The 16,366-nt window shown below is 34.7% G+C and overlaps 1 protein-coding gene across 4 annotated transcripts in view; it reads left to right on the forward strand.

Annotated features, from left to right (window-relative positions):
• Nucleotides 1-935: 935 nt before the first annotated feature.
• LOC106869180 (nucleobindin-2) overlaps nucleotides 936-16,366 on the forward strand; it is a 64,140-nt gene continuing 48,709 nt past the window's right edge. For 2 of the 4 annotated variants that reach the window (XM_052968281.1, XM_014914804.2), the window contains exon 1: nucleotides 937-1,267. The gene's annotated coding sequence lies outside the window, so the exon portion shown is untranslated. Of the gene's footprint in view, nucleotides 1,268-1,784; nucleotides 1,913-16,366 lie in introns of all 4 variants that reach the window. The other 2 variants (XM_052968283.1, XM_052968282.1) reach the window with 2 other exon arrangements.

The raw sequence follows: 16,366 nt of genomic DNA on the forward strand, positions 1-16,366 counted from the left end.
GCATGAAAAAAAAATTTTTTTTTTGATTCCTATGTTTTAGATGTCGGAGATTACGAGTATGAAAAAGATTTTTTTTTTAAAATCCCCCCACCCATCCTCACACTCCCATTAAAAATTTTGAACTTTTACGAATTTTTTTTTCCCTATATTTTAGATGACGGAAATTCCAAATATGCCAGAAACCATGTTTTCAAAATTTTAAATTCAATAAGCATATAGATATGTGTATAAAGAGATAGATAGATATGAATGTCATCCTGGGGCTAAAAACAACGGTAACACCGTCTTCTATAGGACCGCCACATTTAGTTGACATATATTTTATGAATAAACGGACAGGGATAAATAGTTAGACAGACAAATAAATAAATGGATGAAAAAGTTCAAAATTTAAAATTGGGGGAGGGATGAAATTTGAGCCCCTTATTAAAATTATAACATTAATTATTAAACATCGTTTCTCATAAAATGGTGTATATTTAAATTACTTTAAATTATTATTTACGATTATTTAAGCCAAACACAAGTAAAATGCAAATCGCAAATTCTTTTCACTTTAATGTTTTTGTATGTATTTAATTTCGATTTGCATATGTTCGTCAATTCACTACGATCTCTTTAGACCAAAAATTTAAATTGGGGGGAGGGGTTAAATTAAAATTTTTCTTTTGTATATTCGTAATCTCCGACATCTAAAACGTAGGAATCAGAAATTTTTTTTTCAAAAAAATGCATTTTTCAAGGAGAGTTGCGAAACTGCATTAGTCCCCGATCTATCTATCTATCTATCTACATCTTAGAGCCTGCTTCTTCTCCGGATTTGTTTTCTACAAACGATACACACACACACACATACATACACACACACACACACACACACACACATATATATATATATATATGTGCAGCACAGATACACACAAATATATATATGTGTGTGTATATTTAATTTGGTTCCATGTTTTCGTGTATGTAAGTGAATTTGATTTCATCCTGCCTGCTTTTCGTATATACCCACCACACCACTGTGTAGTTACCTAACAAAAAAAAATCTATTAAAATACGAGTAATGTAATAAATGTATGGCAATGTACTATCCTAGGTATGTTATTTATATAAAAATATGAACTTCATCAGCTGGGAATGATGTCAGCCAATCAGAAAAGGCGTAGTGTCAGTTTTTCGCCTGCGAAGTAGAGGTAACATCAAAGAAGTTCCACGCGGCAGTTTGTCATTTATCTTCAAACGGGAGCTCCCAACTGTGAAGGTTAGTTTGTACACTTCTTTTTAAAACTCATACTTTTGAAGAATTTTTTCATTATTTTATTTTTAATTAATAAACGTTTACAGTAATTATCGAATTCTCAACTAATATTATTTAAGCCGAATCCGTTTTACGTTTTCTTGTTTATCGGATCACGCCTCCTTATATCCTGCTGGTCACTTAAATTGTAAATATAAATGATTCCATTTCTTTTTTTTGGCATCTGAAATTATGTTAGGCATAAATCACATGTGAGACATTGTCAAATTCCAGAGATATAATCTGGGACTTAAGCTATCGTTTACCGTGTCGAATATATTTTTCTTTTTTGTATCAACTTTGTTCATATGTTTACAATGTTAGCAACTGGATAACGATTTCAATAAAAAACAAAAACAAAGTAAAAACTAGGAAAGGATGACCTCTCGTACTTATTCTGGCTTTCTTCCCTCTGAAAATAGCAACAACAAAAAACGAATGTTTTTTAAAAACATTTTATGAATGTTTAATTACGTTTTAGGAAATGTCTTAAGAAAGTCTTCCTGCTGTCTTCAATTCACTGTAAAGACGACCACAGAAAATGTTTTAGGTTGGAAAATAAGATAACGATTTGTTTATCCTATTTTATTCCATTTCAACATCCTTTTCGTGCGTATCACCCATTTTATTTTCATAACATATGGTAAAACTGTAATATCTGGCTTTGTTTCTGTTAAACGATTGCTTTCTCAAGATAAATTTACTACAGTCTAAAATCGTGCTCCTTCAATATAGGTTCATTTCATATAAAATCTCCCTCCTTTTTTTTTTTTAATTTAAAAAGATGACCAAGTTGTTAGTAATTTGAATAATTTTAAAGGAGTTAGAATTTTATATTTATTTGAACTTTCACTTTCGTCATTTCGAAAAATTTATTACTGCAAGACACAGTAACAGAACCTTTGAGTAATTCTATATTATTAGGTTTTTTTTTTTTTTTCATTTTATATGAAAGAGACAAAATTAGCATTTGAATGTGTTTGGAAAATTTACTCTGGTAGTAAAAAGTGCAGCCAAAGTTTGAAAATGTTCTTTCCATGATTAAAATAAATTACTAAGTAGAAAACAAAGCAAACATTAGAAAGCGATTAATTCCATGTTTACCTTTTAGACACAATAACATCGTGTAAGGTTCGAGACTACTAACCACAATATCAAAATTTCAAATTTGTGATAAACCTGTAAAGTGCAGCTCACCGTTGTCTGCTTTGTTGAAAACAGGTGTCAGTTCTGAAAGGAACGGCGCCCACTTGTTAATTTATATTCAGATATCTAAATTAAAAACATGAAGTGGTGAACTTACTATAGGGCTCTATCACTACCACTGCAATATTTAACTTAGTGAGCTGCAGAGATAGCAAAATATTTCGATAATGAACTGGCAGATAGTTTGCTATCAACGGTTGCTCTGTCAATCAAACTAATCAGAGTATCTACAGTGTTGTCTGGTTTAATTTTTTTGGAAAAGAGAGAAAAGGAAATAATTCGTAATTCTTATTCCTGTAGTTAGTTCTCAATATAATAATGAGTGACTGCTTTATGTGTACATTATTACTGAAGGGCAAAACGACTTGGCATTTTTGTAAAAGTTTTTATTCTTTCTTCCAATTTTATACTTTAGCATTCAGATTACCCTGTCAAATGTAATTCTTAATTATTTCCATGGTTTGAATTAAATTAGGCCTTATCTCCTAGGATTTCAGATTTTGATGATGTGATTGTTCAATTTTAGAATGACATTGTAGGGTGGCTGTGAAAGGCCAGATCTGACAAGTTTGAACATAAAAGAAGTAGAATATTTGGGCTGGATATAGCCAGTTTAAATGCTAAAGGGTTAATGGTTGATTCTGTAAAACAAATTGTAGGCATTAAGAAGATACTACAGAAATCCAGTCTTGTATTGTACAGAAAATGTTTTAAAAGCTAGGTATTGGTAAATGATGCATTCTCTAAGTTTGTATCACCTCTCACATATGAATTTCAAAGCTCCTATAAACTGAAATAACTGAAATTTTGCTATATGATCCTGATATGATATGATTGAGTAAAAAGTCATATGCTTAATTAGACTAAAATTCATTGTCTTAAAAAGAATCCCAAAGAAATGTTTCAATGTCTCTGACAAGCATTCTAGTTTTTGCAATATCAATGCTCAATGATACATTTTTCATTGCTTGTATCATCAGTATGACTTACAGACATCAACACTTCTCTGACTGGATTTGGGCCTAAAATTAAATTAATGTTGATGACTCTGAATCTTCTGATTACAAAGAAGAAAAATAAACATATAATAAAGTTCACCTATTTTTGAAAATTTCAAATCTTCCTTTTATTTTAATTCTATTTCAGATGTAGTTAAGTGCAAAGGTAATTTGAATTGGTAAGGATTAGGAAATATAGGATTAGTATCCAGGGAATATATTGAAGTGTTTTGTGGTCAGTCAGTAAAGAAAAAAAAAATCATGCAGATATATTTACTGTTTTCTTAATGGTTTGGTCTGGAGGAAGAGACTGTGCTCATGGTCTTAGTCTGTTCTCCAAGGTTGATGAGATCAGTGTAGTTGTTGAGCAATTGCAAGTTGCTGGTTTGAGGAAAACATGAGTAAGATGGGAATTCCAGAGGAATGATCTTCTTGGTAGGAAGGCCTGGGAGGGGTTGTGGAGATAATATGGGTGATGATGGAGAAAAGAGAAGTTAGGTTAGCATGAGACCAGGTAACTCCAAGGTGCAGTTGGGTGTTAGGAAAAATACACAGGATGTTTATTAAAGATTTCTCCTGACCCTCTTCCTGTTGTTGCAGGAAACAGAACTTGTACAGGTATAATCATACATGTCTCTACATGTCACATTGTAAATTGCAGCTTTCCACTTGTATTCGTTTGTCTTTTAGGGCTGCTGAAGTGTACTAAGGTGTTTATAATGGAGGCAGTTGAATGCAGATCAGTGATCAGGTTCTTATACTTGAAAGGTTGTACACCAAAAGAGACTTTCGATGAGATGAAGCTAGTTTATGGTGACAATGCACCATCATATGACATAGTCAAGCTCTGGCATTGCCAGTTCAAATGTGGTTGGACATCAGTGGAAACTGCTCCTATACCTGGACAACCACATTCCGCCATTGATGATAATACTATCCATAAAGTGAAATTCACCATTTTGGAGGATCACCGCATAACTATTCAGCAACTAGCCCAAGAAATGAAGATAAGTGTAGGGTCTGTGGAAAAAATTCATGCATGACCAGTTGCACATGTGAAAATTGTCTGCATGATGAATTTCCCGGATGCTCACTTCTTTTCAGAAGCAGGAACAATTCAGTTACTCTCAGGCTCTTTTGGCAATGTGCCAAGAAAACAAGGAGGGCTTTTTTGGAAGACTTATCACACAGGATGAAACATGGGTCTATCACTATGATCCTGAAACTAAAGTCCAGTTGAAGTAATGGAAGCATGATAATTCACCACCTCCAAAGAAGGCTCATGTCCAACCCTCAGCAGGCAAGGTAATACTCAGTCTTTTGGTACCAGTGTGGAGAAGTGATGATTGATTTTATGGCAATGGGGCATATTATGCTTCTCTGCAGCAGAAATTGTGGGATGCCATCACAGCAGAGAGGTGTGGCATGCTGACCAAAGAAATCTGCCACCTCCAAGACAATGCTTCAGTTCACAATGTGCATGTTGCCCAGATGAAAACACTCTTCTGTGGCTATGAAATCCTTCCTCATCCCACTTACTCTCCTGATCTTGCATCATCTGACTTCCACTTCTTTTCAACCATGAAGTCTTTTTTTGAAGGGGAAGCACTTTTCAGATGATGATGAACTTATTTTCTGAGGTAAAGTCTTGGCTTCAAATGCAACCTACCAACTCCTACAGACAGGGGGGTCTTCACAGCTGCATTAAGTGATGGGAGAAGTATGTCACCATTGGTGGTAGCTATGTAGAGAAGGACTAATAGTTATGCCAAGTTTCATTTATCCCAGTCCTTGGGAGGTGGGTCAGGGGAAATCTTTAATGGACGCCCCTTATACATCTGTTGGAGCCTGTTGGTGAGTGACTCCATGCCAATCTATTAGGTGGTTTTTTATTTTTGCTACATTTAGTCTAAGTTGTCTGTATATGATAGCAGCACAATCCCAGATATTAGCACAATGTTTCATTTCATTGTGGGTGGTTAGTAATATTGGAAGCTAAGGAATTTTCTAGCCCTGAAGAGAAAGGTTAACTTTCAGGATGTAGCTTTTGCTATGAGGAGGATGTGAGATCACCAGAGGAGATCATGAGTAATGGTGAGGTGTAGCATTTGTAGCAACTTTGAGGGTCATTTCATGTATTTAGGAGTGTATAGTAACTGTGTTTTTGTGCTGATGAGGGAAGCAAGATTGACATGATTCCATTGGAAAATGTTTTGAGATTTATATTCAGAAAATTAGTGCAGCCCTGGCATGAAGTTTCTAGGTTGCATGTGGTTAAAGTTTGAAGTGGAAGATTGTGTAGGAGTGAACGAAGAGTGGTATCATCTGTATATCACCGGAAGTTATTTGAGGTGATAGCAAGTACGTCATTTTTTGTACAGGTGGAAGAGTGAGTGTGACAACAAAGCCAAAAATTAGCATATAATGAAATTGATAGTGTGGGTTAGTGAGTACTCCATCAGTAAACACACATGGTTATGTGATTTGATAGGAAGCCACCAATGCAAAAGACATTGACAGAGCCGATATATAGTTAGTTTAGCTAGATCTGATACCAAATGCAACATTGATATCAACAAATTTCTTGAGAGCTAGGGTCTGTTGGTGATTTACATGAAACTGGTTTACAGTAGATCTGGCAGCTATTTTTGCAGTCATTTGTGATAATCATTTAATGTGTGTTTACTATACTGGCATGGGTTAGATGGTTTGAGTGGAACTGATAACCCAGAGAGCTGCACCAGGCTCTGGTCCGTTTTGGCTAGGTTTCTATGGCTGGATGCCCTTCCTAATGCTAACTACTCCACAAAGTGTACCAGGTGCCTTTTACATGTCACTGACACTGGCCACAACTTCTGTTTCACTTAGTTTGATGTGTCTTCTCAAACACAGTAAATCACCAACAGTCTTTGTCACTTGTCATTGCCTCTGTGAGGCTCAGCATCCAAAGATCATATTTTACCACCTCATCCCACATCTTCCTGGGTCTACTTCATTCATTAAAGAAAGTAAAAAATTCAAGTTGTTTGAGAATGTGGTTGTTAATGACTACTTCATTACCTTTGAGATGTTGGTAGTGTAGGAGTGAGAGCAGTTATCCTTCCTAGAATGGAATGCACTATGACGTATTTCCAAAGATCTATATATAGAGAAAGAAACTGAAGAGCTTTTCGAGAAGAGATGTTAGTTCTGGGGTGCATTATTTGAGGATAATAGAGATACTGTCAAGACCAAATGATTTGAACCAATTTGGGGTGCTTTTACATTTGGTGTGTGTGAATACATCAGGGGTCAGCAAGCTATTTCACAGCAATAACAGAGACTGATGAGTACAGGCCACATAACCATTTTGTTCAATACAATACAGTGAACATACAAAAACTAAAATCAACCAAAAAGCTTTCAAAGAAGTTGATGTTAGCAATAAGATGGTTATATCACACCCAGTGTGCACATATCCAAATCTCACAAACTAAGCAGCAAAAAAGGTTAGTGAGGATTTGTGAAACTGGTGTCTAGCTTTTAGATATAATCTATATTTGCTCTGGAATTGCTGCATCCAACCAAGAGAATTGCTTTCAAATGTTCATCAGTCAACACCTCATTCGATGTGCTGACTTTACAGTCATCATTTTTGAAAATGTTTGCTCACAGACCTAAGTTGTTCCAGAGGCAAATGAACTCTCATTGCAGGTACTTACACTGAAGGTACAGTGCAGCAGAGGACTAGATGAACTGACCTTGCAGGCTGAATCCAGCCTATGGACCATAGTTTGGTGACTCCTGGTGTACATGGTAGTGAGCCTGGTAGAAGAGAAAATTTTGGAAGAGCATTACGTGTATGTGGAGTTGGATGTAAAAAGGGCAACAAATATGGTAGTTTTGTTGAAAGGAGTATTGCTTACAAAGCTACTGGTTGAGAAGTGAAAGGAAAAACGGTACAGATCATTTTGTCAATGGTCCAAAAGGATTGCCTGCAGTTTAGCAGAAAAAAAACTGCAGATAAACTAAAAAACCCCCCCCAAAACTACCAATGCTAACCATTAATAATAGAAATATATATCAAATATAAACAGAAAGAAACAGCAAAACAAAATAGACATTCATTGTCATGCTCTGCATTACTGGATTCATAATTATTAACTTATGAAGCCATATATGTTAGGTTCCATAACCTTGTTTTTTAAAAAAATTTTTTACTAGCATTGGAAATTATGTCTCAATGTAGAGGCCAGTGGATTAATGTCCTGTTGTTTTCTTCAGGTTCATAAGAATGTGATTTCAGCTTAATAAAAACCCCTCGTACTTTATTCACTGTGCCTGTTACTTTCAAAAAGGAAATATATTTTTTATGTGCCACTGAAAAATATCTTTAGTATAAATTAAAGTTTTCAAAGATTAGTAGTGAAAATTGAAACAGGGAAAGGAATTGATAAATTAAACCAAACTAGTTCCTAATGGTTTGGATATGATTGCTTTTCTTTCACTAAATGTTTGGTGTAATTGAGCTTTAGTGTAAACTAAGATCATACTCTGTATTCAGCATGTTTCTAAATTTTCCCCATTGTATATATAAAAAGAGAGCTTGCATAGTTTAGTTTGAACACACAAATTTATAAATTCTGCATGGCAAATTATTTTTACAGTGAAACCTGTTAAAATGCCCTAAAAGTTATCCTCTTCAGTGGTCCTTTAGAAAAAATTCCAAATAATGATGATAATGTTGATGATAATAATAATCCTTTCTATTATAAGCACAAGGCCTCAAATTTGGGGGAGGGGGATAGTCGATTACATTGACCCCAAAAGGATGAAAAGTAAAGTCAACCTTGGTGGAATTTGAATTCAGAACATAGCAGCAGATGAAACACTGCTAAGCATTTTGCCCAGTGTGCTAATGATTCTGCCAGCGTGCCACCTTAATAATAATAATAATAATAATAATAATCCTTTCTATTATAGGGACAAGGCCTGATATTTTGGTAGATAGTGACTAATTTATTATATGCTGAACTGATACTTATTCTATTGATCCTATAAGGATGAAAGGCTAAGTCAACCTAAGTGCTATTTGAACTCAGAACATAAAGCTGGAAGAAATGTCATGAAACTTTTTGTCTGGCATGCTAGTGAATTTGCCACCATACTACCACTACTATCACTATTACTAATAATAACGTTTCTAGCATAGGTACAGCACTTTCAGATGTTCTCAGTGTATTTACTGGTGAATGTTCCTTGTAACCCTTCAATTTCTTCTATGAGACTGGATGAACTAGGAGATTAAAGCTGTAATCAGTAATCTAATTTGCTCAGAACTAGGGTTTTCCATAAAGTTAGCCTAACTACCAGTTCCCTTGTCATGAGAGTTCATGGAACCCAACCTATGAGTTGACTGCATTGCAAAGTCTTTTTTTTTTTTTTTTTAAAGCTATTTATCAAAAGCTCTTCCATAATGCACATTTCAGTCATTTGGACTAATATTTTGAAAGTTCAGAAGATTTTATAAAAGAATTATGCACACGTGTGTGTGTATGTATGTGCATGCACGCGTGTGAATTGAAAGCCAGTATGAATAACATGGAAAATGTTCTAAAGTCAATGAAGCAACAAAAGATCCTGATCAAATGGGAGAAATTCCAACTTACATGGGACAGATAATCGAAAAAATGTCCAGCTATGTAACAATGAGCATTAAATATCAATGGTAAAAACCCTGCTCCCTCTTCATGTATCATGCTTGTCCAGCCATTTTTAAACTTCTCAATCCACTCATACACACTTCTACACGGTAGTGCACTGTCCCTATATTGTGTTAAAAGCCTCCAATGAATTTCAGCACCTGACACACCTTTCAACCAGAGAAATCAGATCACTGCTCTTTGTTCTTCTTTGGTGCACATTGCAAGCGGAATAGCCATACTTACACCGTAAAGCCAGAAAGAAAAATGGTGCGATCAGGCTCAAACTTTGATCATGTGAGCACAACAGTACCAACTATAAGCACGCATGTACAGAAGGCAGTATGACAATAACAAAGATATGTTATGGCAAAAGTACGGATCATTTTTGACTTACCATCATACATATCTGTGTGTGTGTGTTTGTCTTTGTGTCTGTGTATGTCCCCCCCACCACTTGATAACTGGTGTCGGTGTGTTTACGTCCACCGTAACTTAACAATTTGGCAATAAGTAACTTATAGAACAAGTACCAGGCTTAGAATAAAAATAAGTACTGGTTCCCCAGCATGGCCACAGTCTAATGACTGAAACAAGTAAAAGATAAAAGACATATCCTTTGCTGATTAGTGAAGATGTAAGCATCAGTGAGAAAACCAATAAACCTGTGTGTTTGTTCCAAGGTATCTTGTACTATTTATTAAGTCACTCTTTTGTCACTTTCACTATCCAGAAGTATAATGAACGAGTGGTTGGCCCTTTGGAAACCTATAATCAATCATGTTACTGTTCACAAAGTACATGATAAATAAAGTATAGTGTAATCACCATTTCTCCCCCACATTCAGAAAACTATGATAATTACTAAACCTATTGTTAGTGTAGGTAATGTTTTTCACTCGTAATAATAAAGTAATTTATTGGTGGATTGCTTTATATGTATGTTTAAAGAAAAGTAGGCGGGGGAGTTAATGCCAGTCTGTTCGAACCTGTTTTGATTGTGCAACCATAAAGCTACACATCAGCATTACCATACATTTGTGACTTTCAATTCAAATTTTCCTATCCTTGACATTTTAAATAAAACAAATGTTATGAAAATTTGTTTTATTGATTTTTTTTTTCCTTGAGGAAATAGAGACATAGCTTGATATTTAGCAGCATATTTCAGTGTATCCTGTTCCAAAGAAAGGCAATCCCTCTTATCTAGCCAACTATTGTCCTATTACTTTCACCTCTAACATGTTTGAGTAAATGGAGGCAGCTATTAACAATGACATCCTCCAACTCCTTCAACTGCTCTCATTCTCTCTCCTCAGTGACCACCAGTATGGTTTCTGCAGAACCTGATTCACTATTCCCTACTCTCTGATGTTACTTGCCAGCGAGCTGTCAAAGAGTTTTGGTGAATTAAATGTTGTTGCCCTAGACATCAGCAAGGACTTCTACTGTGTCTAACATACAAATCTTCTATCAAAACTGTCCACCTACTGGCTTTATCTATCTCATCTTTTGCATCAGTAGCTACTTTATCATGTCCTGTGTTGATGGAATTCTTTTTGCTCCACTTTCAGTTAACTCTGGTGTTCCCTGGTGGTTTGCTTTTGTCTTTCATTCTCTTTGTTCTGTACATGACCCTTCATTCCTCCTTAATTTCCATAACTATGCATCATCCATATGCAGCTGACACACCATGTGCCAAACCTGCATTGTTTCCATAAATGGATGCCTTAAGTGTGTCCTTCAGTGGGGCTAGACTAACTTTATTTCTTTTAACAACATAAAAAAACTCAAGCACTATTCATATCAAGAAAATACCACTGCACTACATTCTTACTGAACATGAATGGTACTCAGCTAGAGCCTTCACAGTCGCTCCAAATGCTGGGCCTAACTGCTCTGAGGATTTCTCCTGGTGAAAGCACACCCTTAGTATAGCTAAGACTGCATTTCAAAGTCAACCCTAACAGCTGCTGACACTTTACAAGACTCCGGTACAGTAAAGTACTGCTCCCACATCTAGAACATTGCAACAACTACACAAACAAGCACCCTGAACCACATTCAGAAAAGACCCATTTGACTAATTATAATTCAGTCATTAATGGACATACTCCAGCCTCTGGTCCACAGGGATGTTGTCTCTTCTCTCAGTCTTTTCTATCATTACTTTAATGGCATCTGTTTCTAGGAGATCTGTACTAACCATTAAACCCAGTCCTTTCTCACCAGAACTTTGGCCCTCTGAAATTTTCTTTCAGTTCATTTTGATCTCCATCTTTTTAATGGATATGACAATCATCAACTGATGCTCAAGTGTCCACTTCATCATATGTGCCTAAGCACAAGTGACCCTTAATAATGAGTGAAATCCAGTTGCAAATAGAATATTTATACATTGATGAAGTTTTTTCTTAACTTTCTTTCATCATCAAATGAGGTAGATGAAGACAATGTTCCAGATCACACAGAACAATGTTATGCTTCAATTAGGTCTGGAAGGAAAAAAGTGTGCCAATTTTTCTCTATTTGTATATTTGTTTGACATCTGCAATGCTGGAATCTCAAAAGAATTTATGCTCATGCTGGATGCAAAGGAAAGAGAACATTTTATGGCACTTTTTGATAATGAGATTGTAATTTTTTGTGTGCAAGAGGTTAACATTTATTAAAGCTTTTGTATTTATTTAAAGTGAAAATAAGTTATAAAAAATATTTTATAATTTAATTTCACTTAGAAATTTTATTTTTGTGTTTTGCTCATTTGGCACACACATTCATGCAACCCTTTCCCACTGGATCATGCAACCCTTCCACATTAATTGTATCAAGATCACTGTCCTGGAGATCCTCCAAAGGTCATGGGTAGTGCTTCTTCCTTAAGACTTGATAAGTACAAAAAATAAAATGGCTTATTTTCATTTGTTCAACATAATTATATATATTTTCACTTTCTGTCTAGTTTTAGTTTTAAAAATGTCTTTCTTATTTATCAGAAATTATAATATATAGTTGTGAATGTTCTTTGTTTTTAATTAAATGTTTTTATGAGCTTCATGGGGCTAGTGTTTAACTCTATATTTGTTGGAATAGGAAAATTTAATATTTTTAAAAGCTTTTATACCCAGAAACTGTAAATAGATTGTATTTAATAGGGACATTTTAGACAACTTTGAACAGGACAAAAACTATATTCTGTTGTCAAGTAGCTTGTGGTGTTAATTCTGTATTTAAAAAAAAAAAAAAAAACTAATTTAAATTGAGGAAAATATAAACTATGACATACATTAACTAAACAATTCGGGCTAAACTTTTTATGCTTTGCCTATATTTAGGTATTTAAAACCTTACTAAATATAATAAATGTGTAAGTAGTGTTGCTGGTTATACTCTTTCTTTCTCTCTTGCTTAGTTTCTATATGACCATAAAAAATATACTGAAAGATTGGCTTTAGTGGAAGAAGTGTTTTAGTATGTCAGTTGTAAGAAGATAGATCTATATTTGGCCAGTTGGATTCATGACTTTACTTTCAAGCATTCAATTAACTATTGTTAACACACAGGTTTTCTTTAGTAGTGATTAGTACTAACAAACAACTCCATTAAATGCTAAAAACTGCTGAACTGTTTTTAACAACAATAGAAAAAAATGAGCAATATTTTTTTAATGAATCAGAGCTTGTTTGTTTTAAAAACTAACAGAAGTTGATTAAATGGGACAGAATAAATAATTTGATCTTTTAATGGTGTATTGAATTGTGGAAGGTATCAGATTTCTTTGTTTTATACTAAATATTGAAAGATCTCATTAAAAATAATTCTTGAGTTTTATTATTTTATAATTTTCTATTTACTTCTTGGGAAAAGTCTTTTTCTATTATTGTATATTTAAAAAAAATCCTGATGATTTGCACATTTCTTTTTAGTGTGTGTAAACGTGTGTGTATGGAGCTTTCTTAAAATATATATTTCGTGATGTCACTTCTTGAAATGACTTTTTAAAATTTACTGGGTAGGGCATAAAATTGCATTCATTTAACTGTTTTTACGCAAAGAGGAAAGAAGATAGATGCAATGTGGAAAGAACTAAGAAAGACTGGGATAAAAAGAAGTATTCATTTTTTTCTTATGTCTATTAGCATGGGTTAAGTGTATATATTTATGTTGCTAACCCTTACTTATTTTACAAGTAAGGGATTTTTTATTGCTCTAGTTTTCTAAACTGCAGTCAGTTGACATTTTGTTGACAGAAATTATAATACATCACTGCTTGTAGCTTAACAATTTCTGAGATGTGCAAATATGAACAATCACACACGTTTACATGCACATACATATACAAGGGTGGGCTACAGAGTTCATAAGCTGACCACGATACAATGACTGAACTTGATCAAATGTGTTTTATATTTTGACATAGTCACCCCTACAGTCTATACACTTCCTCCATCAGTGTTGCAGTGGATGGGTTCCCATGGTATAGAAGCTCTCATCCTGACTCTCAAAAAAGTCCTCAACAGCAGATATGACCTCATCATTGGTCTGATACTGCTTCTCAGCCAAGTGTTTTTTCATGTTGGTGAACAGAAAATAGTCAGATGGTGCCAAATCAGGAGAATATGGAAGGTGATCAACCAAAGTCACAATTGTGCACAGCAGCCACTGCAGCCACAGACTTGTGTGCAGGAGCATTGTTCTGGTGAAGCAGAACCCCCTTCATCAATTTCCCAGGCTGTTTTGACTTGATTGCCTTTCACAGATGCCTCAGCAAGTTGGCATAGTATTCTCCAGTGATAGTATGGCCTTTCTGAAAGTAGTCAATGAACACGATGCCCTTTGCATCTCCTAAGATGGAGGCCATCACCTTCCCTGCCAATGATATCATCTTGACCTTATTTGGTTGGAGAGAAGACAGGTGTTTCCACTTCATGGACTGAGTTTGGTCTCTGGCTCAAAGTGGTGAATCCAACATTCTTCTTGGATGAGAAAACATTCAAGGAAACTGGCTGGATTTGCTTAAAAAAGTACCAAGTTCACCTGTGACATAACCACCCTGGTGTGCTTGTGATCAGGTATCAAAAGTTGTGGAAATCTTCGACATAAGTTCGTCATGCAAAATATTCTCAACTTGTTCATGGGAGATCCCTACAGCATATGTGATCAACATTTAAACGTCTGTCATCCATCACCATGTAGTGAACACGATCAATGTTTTCTTGGGTGGTGGCTGTGGCAGGACATCCGGACCTTGGGTCATCTTTAATAGTCTCCTACCTGCCCACTTTTGCACAATTGATAAAGCTGGAGCATCAGCCCCTAATGTAGCAACCACATAGCATGAATGTCCTCGATGGCCAACCCCTTTTCCTGCAGATATTTGATAATACCATGGTGCCAAATTTTATTCATTTTCACAAAATGTCTTCCAGTGCCACTTTTCCAAGTCCTCAATTCTATATCCAATGTGGGTTTATCTGGAAAGAAAAAATGCAGTTAGCATCAGTAAAAGTAGAATTTAATGTATAACTCCTTCTTAGTCAGCCTATGAACTTTGCAGCCCACCCTTGTACACAAGATGGGCTTTGTACAATTTCTGTCTTTCAAATTCACTTTGAAGGTATTGCAGACACTTACCCAATGTTTTATGTTGAGAGACTGAATCCAAGACCATGTGACTGTGAACTTCTTAACTACATAGTTATGCCTGCACCTACCTGATAGTGAGCTAATAAATAAAGATAAATATTTAGAGCTGTCCATCAAGCAGAATGGTGATATCAGTTCATAAAACATATATGTATATAGTTTATTACATTATCAGTTTTAGCTGTTAGAAAATTTCAATTCAATTGGAATCTTCACACTAGATTTCTTCAAAGAGTTTATTGAAACTGTAGGAGAAGGATGGAAATGCATTATATTTGTAATTGGAAAGAAACAGGGAAAATGTGTGTTATACATAGAGCAATTTATTCAAAATAGAAATATTGGACTTACATGTTGCAGTTTTTTTTATATATAGTTGTCATACTCTTTCATTTCTCATTTTGAAGCAAAAACACCAGCTTCATTAATAAATAGCCAAAATCAGAAATATGTAACCTTTTTTAAATACAGAGAGAAATGCAGCATTCTCTTTCTCTCCCCCAGCTTATGTTGCAATCATGTGGTTTCAGGTTCAGTCCCACTGTGTGGTACCATGGGCAAATATCTTCTACTATAGACTCAGACTAACTAATGCTTTGTGAGTGAATTTGTTAGATGGAAATTGTGTGGAAGACCATTGTATATGTTTTGTGTGTGTCTTTGTATTTGCTCTTCTTCACTGCTTGACAACTGATGCTGGTCTGGTTACATCCCTGTAAGTTAGCATTCCAGCAAAAGAGAATGATTAACAAAAAAAAAAATTAAAACTGGTTATTTGTTTGACTAAAATCCTTCAAGTCAGTGTCCCAGCATGGCCAAAGTCCAATGATTGAAACATCCTTTCTATTTTACTATTTCTGTATTTTTGTCTCTTTTTTTTTTTCCAGTTTTCTTGGATTTTTCTCATTTTGTTTTCTTTGGCTCCTTCATGTGTTTAAAGTTGTTTCCACATGTCTCTTGTTATATTAAGATAAAATTTAAAGTTGATGTACTATGCACTAAAAAATAAAAAAATAAAAGTTTATTAGAAAGATGTGTTATGATGAGTTTTAACCTGATCAAGAGGTGTTTAGATCACTGTGTTGGAAAATATTGTGAAAATGCAGGCAGTTGTACTGTTCATAATAAAAGTAAATCAAAACATTAAGCTGTCAATCAAAAAAAAAAGACTAAAAATCTAGGTAGCAACAGTAATGGCCTTTTCTCTTCAGTGTTGTTTACATTGTCTAATCAAAGTAAGAAGTTCTAATTATTTGACCTGTATTTGTTTAGTAGCTTAAATTATTTATCTTTACAAGCTGGAAACCAGTTCAGGATGCCTGGTGTGTTTATAGTATGTTGGATCAGCTTTGCTTCTTTTGAACTAATACTGTTAACCTCAAGTATAAATAGGGATGTCATGTTGGGATAATGCTTGTATCTAAGTTTATCAGCTGTCTAATTGTCTATTATATTATTTGATTTTTATTTTTGTAATTATTGCTTTATTTGTCTTTGTATTAATATCTTTCACAGAAACTCGTCTTGCATTC

The sequence above is a fragment of the Octopus bimaculoides genome, chromosome 5 (genome assembly GCF_001194135.2).
Source record: "Octopus bimaculoides isolate UCB-OBI-ISO-001 chromosome 5, ASM119413v2, whole genome shotgun sequence".
NCBI classification, from domain to species: Eukaryota; Metazoa; Mollusca; class Cephalopoda; order Octopoda; family Octopodidae; genus Octopus; species Octopus bimaculoides.